Here is a 10,669-nt window from a genome sequence, read left to right on the forward strand (position 1 = left end):
CTCTGTGTCACGCTGAATCTCCCCCGAGAACTACGTTAAGGGTATTCGTGTCTGTGGAGTGCTCAGCCACTTACACGTTACTTTCGCGAGCAGGCTGTTCCGTTGATCGGGTCAACTGGAGCCCTAGCCGTCATAACCGGCGGAGTGTCACGACGAATCAGTGCTTTTATTTGTTTTTGTTTCTTTTACCGTTTCTTATTTTTTTATCGGTGGAACTCGAAGTAGATAAAGCTATGAATAACAACATGTAAATATTAATTTCAAATTTTGGCACAAGGCCCACAATTTCAGGGGGTGGGTGTAAGTTGATTACATCGATCCCAGTGCTCAAATGGTATTTATTTTATCGACCCCGAAAAGATGAAAGCCAATGTCCACCTCGGCGAAATATGAACTCAAAACGATAAGCATTTTTCCCGATGCCCTTACAGCGCATAAATATTGGGTCGAAAATTACCCGTGGGACACGAACGCACATCAGTAAAGATGACAGCCATTCTACTAGCAAGCCTTCGAATTAGAAGCTTTATTCTTGGAGCTTAGAGTCATCAACATAGCGTCATCAGCTTTGTTCATCTTTTGTGAACTTGACAGACGTTCTACCAGTGGACCAAAACAATATTTCTGGTTTCTCTATTCATCTTAGACATTTTCTTCTTTACCGGCGAGAATTGTTGTTGACGTCACAAGGATTTAGAAGCTTTGAGACTCTTGAAGTAATTGATTTTTTTTAATAGCGGAACTCGAAGTAGATAAAGCTAGAAATAATTATTTCACGTCTCTCAATGTGTCTCAATGCTTATAATGCAAACGACAAACAATTCTCACTGGTAAAGAACAAGCTTCTAAAATGGATAGAGAAATCAGAAGTATTGCTTTGATCCAACAGTAGACCGTCGATTCACACAAGCAGCCTTCGGCTCTTTCTATCCAAAGGGATTTTTAACCCAATAGTTACACACTATTATTTATAGCCTTATCTACATCAAGTTCCAGAGATAAAAATGAGAATTATTTCATGTGTTTCAAAGTTTCTAAATTATTACGATGTAAACATCATACAATTTTTATGTTCTAGTCTGGGTACAAAAGCATAGTTTAACCAAAAGATACGCTCGTGGTTATATATGTGTATATTGATATTGATGTTTCTATAGACAGGTCTCTTTAGGTCAAGGAAAAGTCAGCATTTTAGATATTGATAGATAAAATAGTTATGCGAAATCGTGTGGTCGATACCATCGACTTTAAGACGTTGAAAGGAGAACATCGGAATAACCGCCTTAAAAGATTGGAATTAGTAATAGAATGGGAAAGATCTGACGATGACAGAAAAAAAAAAAAAGGGATCTCGCGAGACGGATTCGAACCACCGACCTAAGGATTACAGTTGATAATGGCTTACTACAGTCCTCCGCTCTACCAACTGAGCTATCGCGAGAACTGACTATAACGTCTTAAAATTGTTTTATATAAGCAGCCATGTTTTTGGTATCACTTGATTAACTTGTTTAAAATTACATTGCTGTGTTCATTGGATATAGAAAGCATTGGGAGACCAGACGAGGTAAATACTTTACAGTTCAACTTTATAATTTAAGATATTAGAACATTAGAACAAAGTGAATGTATTGGCGATTTTTTACTGTTACAGTCTGTTATAATAAGTAAAGTGCGTAAAGGCTGTTACTCGCCTACAACAAACAAACACGTATCTTCAAGTGGAATTTTCTTGTCATGTGATGCAGAAAAGATGACCAACAATTCGTTCAGAGGAAGCTTTTATTATCTCACTGTCATCGAAATTGGCTTAAACGAGCTCTTATTTTTAAGATGCTTGATTGGTTAATTCAAACATCAGTTTAAACCCATTGAACATCGTTTTCGTATTACATGGCTATTTATTGCGGCTTACGGCTATCTCAGCTAACAAAATATATTTACAAAACGGTGAGGAATTTTTAAGGTGTTTTCCTTTGTACGTTCCTGCCATTAGAATGAAATTATTCAGTAGAAGTTGAGCAATACATCAAGTGGTACCTTGTAATTTCCAGTTTTCTTTTTACACTGTCCGTTACATTGCTCTGGGCCATTTTACCTCCACATTCAGTAGAATATCTGAATTGTTGAGATATACAAATTTGCGGATTGCCTTCATATCGTCCATTAAATCAATGTACCATACGTGACTGTGGAGGCGCAATGGCCCAGTGGTTAGGGCATAAAGGAATAAGAGAAAATAAACCCAGAGAGAATGAAAAAAAACTTGTAGATTTCTTAATGTCTGCCTAGTACTTATTCTATCGCTTTCTTTTGCCGAACCGCTAAGGTACAGGGGTGTAAACACACCAACATCGTTTGTCAAGCGATGTTGGCGGGGGGGGGGGGGACATATACACACACACACACGAATATTTCCATCTACCAAATCCACTCACAAGGCTTTGACGGACCCGAGGCTACAGTAGAAGACACTTGCCCAAGGTGCCACGCAGTGGGACTAAACCCGGAACCATGTGGTTGGTAAGCAAGCTTCTCACCACACAGTCACTCCTTCGCCTATATATATATATATATATATATATATATATATCCATAAACAGTTGATGTGTGTTCTGTTAAGAACGTATCGAGACATTTGTAGTGATTAAAAAGCTACCTAACTGTACTTACTCTTCCTTTTGACTCTTTTACTTTTTACATTTATATATATATATATATATATATATACAGGCACCAGTGACCAGTTGACATTTTTATATCTCTTTTATAAAGGTTATTCACATTCTTCAATGTACAAAACCCCGATACATTACACACATTCATTTGGCGTCATTGTTTATTCTGATTGCTAACGCTATTTCACTCAATAGCTTTGTTAGCAGAACCTAAGATTAAAGAATTGTATTATCAAACTTGCAGCTTCACTTCTTTATATTCATGTCCGCTTCTCGAACTTCTTATTTGGTTTATTTGCTAGATTTGGTTATTTGTCTGTATAACATATTCCTGTCTATGCAGCAACATTAACGAATCTGATTTATAAATTTCTGAGATGTCACAAAACATGACAATTATATGACATCAATTATATGACATCGACTTTGCCAATGATGGAGCAACTATGATGGGTTCTCAGAGATGTTTGTTTAGTTTCACTTTCTCTCATGCTCTTCAGAAGATTGCACAAGTTGACCATTGGTTTCTGCTGGTTGTGGTTCTCTCTGTATCCGGAAATATGACAGCGGGCTCTTTTATGTCGGTTATGAATGTTCTGCATCATAGAGTTTTCGAACCTGCTCCCCCTTTTTCCTCTCGCTAGAAGCCATTTGAAAGCTGTTTTCGAATGGTGTTTATTACATCAGAAATGAAATAAATGAAGATTACTCCACCTGTCGGATATATGAAAAACAGCGAAAACGTCGGAAGAGGGATTCCTTGACCGAAGTAAACACTTTTCCATGCGTCATCCTGTGATGCTCCTGGACGCATCATCAGCTGGTGTTTCCTAGGTGTCGTGGGGTGTTTAGCATGAAACACTCATTCAGATAATCCAACCGGGATTAATCAAACTCTATCTTGTATTCAGTTAGCATTAGCCTTGTTTCTTCCAAGACCTGCTCTTCCTGATCCAGAACCACTTTGAAACAACCTCCGCTGCTTCCACAACCAACTTCATGGTCGTCTGACTATTTGCTCCAAGCATGTTAGCTCTGCCGAGGGACTGGTGTACAATCTTTCTGCATCCCACCTCGATGGGATCCACACCTTGTTTGCCACCCATTGTTGTTGTTGTTTGTTCCTTCTCGAGCCATGCCTGGCTCATAAGGGCTGGTTTCCCGGTTTCATTGGTGTATAGGCTCCCCACCAGGACGGGACACCGGTCGGTCGCAGGTGAGCTGCTAGATGCAGGAGGAAAGAGTGAGAGAAAGTTGTGGCGAAAAAGTCAGCAGAAGTTCGCCATTACCTTCTGCCGGAGCCGCGTGGAGATTAAGTGTTTCGCTCATAAACACACACATACATCGCCCGGTCTGAGATTCGAACCCACCATCCTTCGACCGCGAGTCCGCTGCTCTAACCACTATGCCATGTGACTCCACGTTTGCCACCCATTACTTTGGCAAAACTCCAGCCCAGCATATCTTCTCCTCTTACTCTTGTTGACCTCCTTAATGCCGTCCTCCCAAGGTACGGAAAAATTCTAACCGAACCACCTACTTAGATGCTTTATAGATCAGCAAAATATTCGGCCTTAGAACGAGATTTGGAAGCAGAAAATAAGTTCAGGTTCTTTGTAGAATAGGAAAATAGCTGAGAGCAGTAACAAGAACAATGCTGATAGTGAAAGAAAATGTATTGCCCAAATTCCACTCGACAATCGGTAATTCAAACTCCTGTTGCAAAGACATACAAAAGAAAACATCTCAAGAATGAATTTTGAATGAGAAGAAGAGATATGGCGTCCAGGAATACAAAAAGTTTCAAGTATTTCGAATCTGGTAAATTATTAAAAGCGATGAAGAAGATACAATGAAAATAAAATAACAACGACTGTTTTGTTTTTGTTTTGTATTTTTCGGAGATATTTAATGTATAATCATTGAGAACAAAACCACAAATGATTAACGGGGGGAAATTGGATTTACCGAACTTGATTCGAAAGTAAATTATTGCCAATATACTCTCGATATGTAAAGAGCTTTCCAAGAGGAAATAATCGAAAAGGAAATTCTCCTTTCATGAAGATAACAAAAGCCATAATCGCATTCGAATCAGGAACCGAAAAATGCGTTAGATTTTGGATGTTGGTGCCAGATGACTTTGTTATGACTTTTTATCTTTTATATGTTTCAACCATTTGACTGCGGCCATCCTGGGACACCGTCTTCGAGAATTTTAGTCGAACGAATCTAACCCAGGAATTATTTCTTTGCAAAACATCGTACTTATTCTATCGGTCTCTTTTGCCGAACTGCAAAAAGTATGTGTGTGTATGTGCGCGTGTGTGTGTATGTGTGTGTTCATATATATATATGTGCGTATGTGTGTGTGTAGGTGTGTGTGTAGATGTGTGAATAGGTGTCTGTCTAGGTGTGTGTGTGTGTGTGTGTGTGTGTACACAGGTACACACAGGTTTTCAATATCCGTCGACTAAATCTACTGACAAGGCCTTGGTCGGCACGAGGCTACACTCTGTGTGTGTGTGAGAGTGTGTGTGTGAAAGTGTGTGTGTGAGAGAGAGAGAGAGAGTGTGTGTGCGTGTGCGTGCGTCCGTGTGTGTGTATGTTGCGAGTGTGTATGTGTGTGTGTGAATGTTTGTGTGTGCGTCCGTGTATGTTTCTGTGAGAGTGAGAGTGAGTGTGAGTGTGAAAGTGTGTGTGCGCGCGTCCGTGTGTGTGTGTGTATGTGTGTGTGTATGTGTGTGTGAATGTTTGTGTGTGTGTGTGTGCGTCCGTGTATGTTTCTGTGAGAGTGAGTGTGAGTGTGAGTGTGTGAGTGTGTGTGAGTGTGTGTGAGTGTGTGTGCGCGGGTCCGTGTGTGTGCGTGTGCGAGTGTGTTTTATGGGAGTGTGTGTGTGAGTGCGTGTGTGCGTGAGTGTGAGGGTGTGAGTATGTGTGTTCGGGTGTGTGAGTATGTGTGAGTATGTGTGTCTGTGCTTGTACCCACGCCCATCGCTTCACAACCGAGTGCCCCAGCATGGCCGCAGTCAAATGACTGAAACAAGTGATAGAATAAAAGAAGGATTCTTCGCCACATTTAAGGAATTCATTTAGACAACGAACGCTGCTATTTTTTTTTCCAGTTTGCGTAATCCTATTGCTAAAAAGATATTGAAAACAATAAACAAACAATGAACATACTTCACTCATTAAACTATCAGAAAACAAAAACCAGAAATTGAAGTGGGGACCTTCTCTTCAGAACTAAAGGAGAAATTGAGCGCTTTGAAGAAAGTAAAGATTCTCTTTATTGCATTCATTAAAGAGATTCACTGCATTCTTCAAGGAGAACCACAGCATTCATTGCAGAGAATATTTTGGAAGGCGAACGTTATGGAGAATATTGAACTCAAACGAAATTATAAAATTCCTAAAATCTTTCAGTTCAAACAATAGACCGTATTTTCAAGCGTATAAGGTGCATTTTTTTCCGAAATATTTTTCCCAGCGCCATTTTGCTGAAGGTAGGTTCTGGGTAGACTTGGTTAATGTTATCAACGATGTATGGCGGTGAGGGTGTCTGTGTGTGTAGGGGGGTGAGTGTGAATGTGTGTGTGTGAGAGAGAGAGAGTGTATGTGAGTGTATGTGTGAGTGTGTGTGAGTGTGCGTGTGTGAGTGTGTGTGTGAGTGTTTGTGAGAGTGTGTGTGTGTGAGAGAGTGTGTGTGTGAGAGAAAGTGTGTGTGTGTGAGAGTTAGTGTGTGACTGTGTGTGTGTGAGAGAGAGTGTGAGTGTAAGAGTGTGTGAGCGTGTGAATGTGTGTGTGTGAGAGTGTGTGTGAGAGAGAGTGTGTGTGTGTGTGTGTGTGTGCGTGTGTGTGTGTGTGTGTGTGTGTGTGTGTGTGTGTGTGTGTGTGTGTGTGTGTGTGTGTGTGTGTGATGGCGGAAGTCAGTAGTGATATTTGTTGTTCATGTAGGTATTTGTAACACAGCCTACCATATATAATAGTTTACCAGAAAGTGTCAGCTTAATTTCTTTACTCCGTAAGAGATACTTTGCTAAAGATGTCTGCGGTTTTGGAATTCTCACTGGGAAGTGATTTTACTCTCAATAGCTTTATCAAGAAAACTTTCCCTGCGAAAATAGACTCAAATAACAAAACAAAAAGAGATTCTAGCGAGACGGATTCGAATAACCGACCTAAGGATGACAGCTGCATATAAACCACTACAGTTCCCCGCTCTACCAACTGAACTATCACGAGCTCTCAGTTAAAAAATGGCGGTGAGCTGGCAGAAACGTTAGCACGCCGGGCGAAATGCTTAGCAGTATTTCGCCCGTCGCTACGTTCTGAGTTCAAAATCCGCCGAGGTCGACTTTACCTTTCATCCTTTCGGAGTCTTTAAATTAAGTACCGGTTGCGTACTGAGATCGATCTAATCGACTGGCTCCCCTCCCCAAAAATTTCGGCCCTTGTGCCTAGAGTTGAAAAGAATATACGCAGTTAAAAAGAAAATTATCCATACAATTAATAGATAAAATCTCCCACAGTTAAAATTAAGCAACTTTTGAAAGAAAAAATGGCAGTGATTTATTAGTAGTATTTTTAATGTTTTTATTGGTGTTGTTGTTTTGAACGAAAATAGGAATGGCAAACTGTGAGAAACACAGGAAAACCTAATTAAATGAATGACAGTAATTAATAGCCTATTTCTAGTTAATGAATTCAAATCACGCCGTAACTAAGTCTACTAATCATTCCTCAGAAATCGATAAATAATACAGAAAATATTAGAACAGTGATAAAGAAAAATTTACCTGTAATACAAAGGTATTAATGGAGCCAGTTATACGTCTGACTAGTTATGAATAATTAGTCTTGTACGTGGTGAGAAGTGATTCCGAAACTTAAGAGTGGCTGCGTGGTAAGGAGTCTGCTTCCGAATCACATGGTTCCGAGTTCTGTCCCACGGTGTAGCACCTTTGGTGTCTTATATAATAGCCTCAGGCTAACCAAAGACTTGTGAGTGGATTTGGTTAGCGGAAAATGAAAGCAGTCTGTCGCGTGCATGTGTGTGTGAGTGGCGGGGGTGGGCCACAGATTGACAACTGGTGTCGGTGTGTTTACGTCCCTGTAACTTAGCGGTTCGGCAAAAGACTAAAATAAGTAACAGGATTTTAAAAATATAAGTCCTGGGGTCGATTCATTCTACTAAAAATTCTTCAAGGTGGTGTCCCAGCATGGCCGGTGTCTAATGACCGAAACAAGTAAAGGATTAAAAAAAAAAAAGATAAGCGATGTAACGAAGGAATATTTTGGTTAATTGACAGAAGAACGTAGGTGTGTAAGCGAATTCTTTAACCACCAAGCCACACCCCTTCATGTGCTCTTCTTACGTGATGATATAAGACACGCACACTGCCTGGGTCACACAGGAAAAGGTTCCGGCACTAAATATGGAAGTATAACCTCATGCTCCTTGCTTTCCTGGCCTTGCTACATCTGGCTATCCATCTTTTCAGACCACTGCAACATTATATGAAGGGAAAACAGTTTATTAACTGTGACAGGTTAAAAATGATATTAAGTGATCCTTTGAGACCTGAAGAAAATTACACTCGAGGGATCAACAGTTTGCCGAGTAGATGGGATCATGTTATCAATAAAGAAGAGAAATTATTATCTTGATTAAATACATCAATTAACACAAAAGAAACATTTCATTCTTTATTAATGAGACAGGACTTTCTTTCCAATTTAATATTTTCATTCCTTTTCAGAATCTGACGGGGAAAGAAAGACATACGTGAATTACCTTAGGGTAAATGTGGAGAAACATGGTGTAATATTGATGAAATGGGATTGTATAAAACTCTATAGTTTACGTGAAATGCCGAAACGAAAACAGAGTATTGTTTATTAATGAGAAAGAATAATCTTTTATTTTAAAAGCACGGATATGAGGAGGACTGAAAACCATTTAAATAACTTATAAGTATACAAATTGAAGCAACATTGAAAAGCATTGATTTTTAAGATGCTTAAAAGTGAAACAATACTTCCATTTTTAAAGTGTGTATTACGAGAAAAAGACATGAAGATAATTTCGAAGTATTTCATTAAAAGAGTTAGAAATATATTAATTGTAAAACATAATGATGTATAAAAATCAGTAGAAATTTCCTGTTTGACTTTACTGCAGTACCACCTCCTTTTCGTTTCGGTATTTCTAGAAAACTATGATGTTTTTATGTTCCCGATTTCTTCGAAATTATACAGCAATTCTCTACGTTTACATACATTTTGTAGACTTGGCAGTCTCTGTCACAGGTAGACGGATACTGGCTTCAAATTTTAGCACAAGGTCAGAAAATTTAAGGAGAGGGGCAAGTCGATGTAATTGACCCCATTGATCAACTGGTAGTTATTGTATCGATCCCGTAAGAATAAAAAGGAAATTCGACCTCGACAGAATTTGAACTCAGAACGTAAAGACGAACAAAATGCCGCTAAACATTTTGCTCGGGATGCTAGCGATTCTGCAAGCTCGCTGCCTTATCGGTAAACGAATGATACCATCGACTTGAAAAACTGTAATGCATGGAAACCTCGTCAACATTTGATCAGTAACAGAAACAAGTAGAATACAACGACTATGAGAGTGAAGGCAAAAAAAAAATAACTAAAACGGATCTCGCGAGACGGATTCGAACCACCGACCTAAGGATTACAGATTTTAACAACGCACTACAGTCCTCCGCTCTACCAACTGAGCTATCGCGAGAACGTAACACCGACGATCAAAATAGTATATATTATCACCAGTTCTGTTTTTTGTTTTCGTTAATCATGTGATTTGTTACTTTCTTTTATCAGGAATGGTTTCAAATTCTGGCACAAGGCCTGAAATTTTCTTTAGCAGAGGATTCAGTCGATTACATCGAACCCAATGCGTAGCTGGTACTTATTTATCGATCCCGAAAGGATGAAAGGCAACGCCGATCTCAACATAAACACGAACGAAATGCTGCTAATTTTTTTTCCAGCGCGCCAACAATTCTAGTTTGCTGCCTTTCTTCTGCTAATAATTCTTCTTATAGACACAAGGCCAGGAATCTGGGGGAAATGGACTAATCGATTACATCGACCCCAGTGCTAAATTGGTATTTATTTCATCGACCTGAAAGGATGAATGCATAACAACCAACAAAAGCCGCTAAGCCTTCTGTCCGCTGTGCTAACGATTCTGCCAGCTCGCTGCATTATCAAAATAAAATAAGTATATATTACGAATAAAAACAAAAAACAATTATCTCGTGCGACGGATTCAAACCACCGACTTAAGGATAATAATTCTTAATAAACCATTACAGTCCTCCGCTCTACAAACTGAGCTATTGCGAGAACACGTTATTAATAAGTAACAGAAATCTTGCGAACGATTTAAAGCATTAAAACCTCGGCAACATTTGATCAGTAACAGAAGAAAATACGAGACGTAACAGAAACAACGTAGATATAATGCATGTATAAGGAACAAAAAGAAAATCTCGCGAGACGGATTCGAACCACCGACATAAGGATAACAGTTTTTGATTAATCACTACAGTAGTGTGAGAAAAAGCAAAAACGGATCTCGCGAGACGGATTCGAACCACCGACCTAAGGATTACAGATTTTAACAACTCACTACAGTCCTCCGCTCTACCAACTGAGCTATCGCGAGAACACGCCAGATAAGCTCAAAGTTACTTATTTTAAATCTTCTGTTTTTGCTATTACTCTATCGACATTCTTCCTTTGTTACGTTGATGATAAAACCAGACTATCAAATGGTGTGTGACATTTGTATACAAGTCTCTATATGCTTGTGTGTTTACGAGATTTATGTTTCTATCACAGATACGAATGTTGGCTCTGAGCGCATAAGTATATGAGAGCGTGTTTCTGTGTAACGTTGATTTTTATAACCATTAGTATTGGAAAACATGAATATTTTTTTTTAACAA

The 10,669-nt window shown here is 39.2% G+C and overlaps 3 non-coding genes across 3 annotated transcripts; all 3 read right to left on the bottom strand.

The window, feature by feature from the left end:
• Window positions 1-1,349: 1,349 nt before the first annotated feature.
• Trnay-gua (transfer RNA tyrosine (anticodon GUA)) lies at window positions 1,350-1,441 on the bottom strand. Its single transcript is given in 2 exon segments — window positions 1,350-1,385; window positions 1,405-1,441. It is a non-coding gene; the product is annotated as a tRNA-Tyr (tRNA).
• Window positions 1,442-9,352: 7,911 nt separating this feature from the next.
• Window positions 9,353-9,444, bottom strand: Trnay-gua (transfer RNA tyrosine (anticodon GUA)). Its single transcript is given in 2 exon segments — window positions 9,353-9,388; window positions 9,408-9,444. It is a non-coding gene; the product is annotated as a tRNA-Tyr (tRNA).
• An 850-nt stretch (window positions 9,445-10,294) lies between these two features.
• Window positions 10,295-10,386, bottom strand: Trnay-gua (transfer RNA tyrosine (anticodon GUA)). Its single transcript is given in 2 exon segments — window positions 10,295-10,330; window positions 10,350-10,386. It is a non-coding gene; the product is annotated as a tRNA-Tyr (tRNA).
• Window positions 10,387-10,669: the final 283 nt, after the last annotated feature.

This window comes from Octopus bimaculoides, chromosome 4 (assembly GCF_046866305.1).
Source record: "Octopus bimaculoides isolate indiv1 chromosome 4, ASM4686630v1, whole genome shotgun sequence".
NCBI classification, from domain to species: Eukaryota; Metazoa; Mollusca; class Cephalopoda; order Octopoda; family Octopodidae; genus Octopus; species Octopus bimaculoides.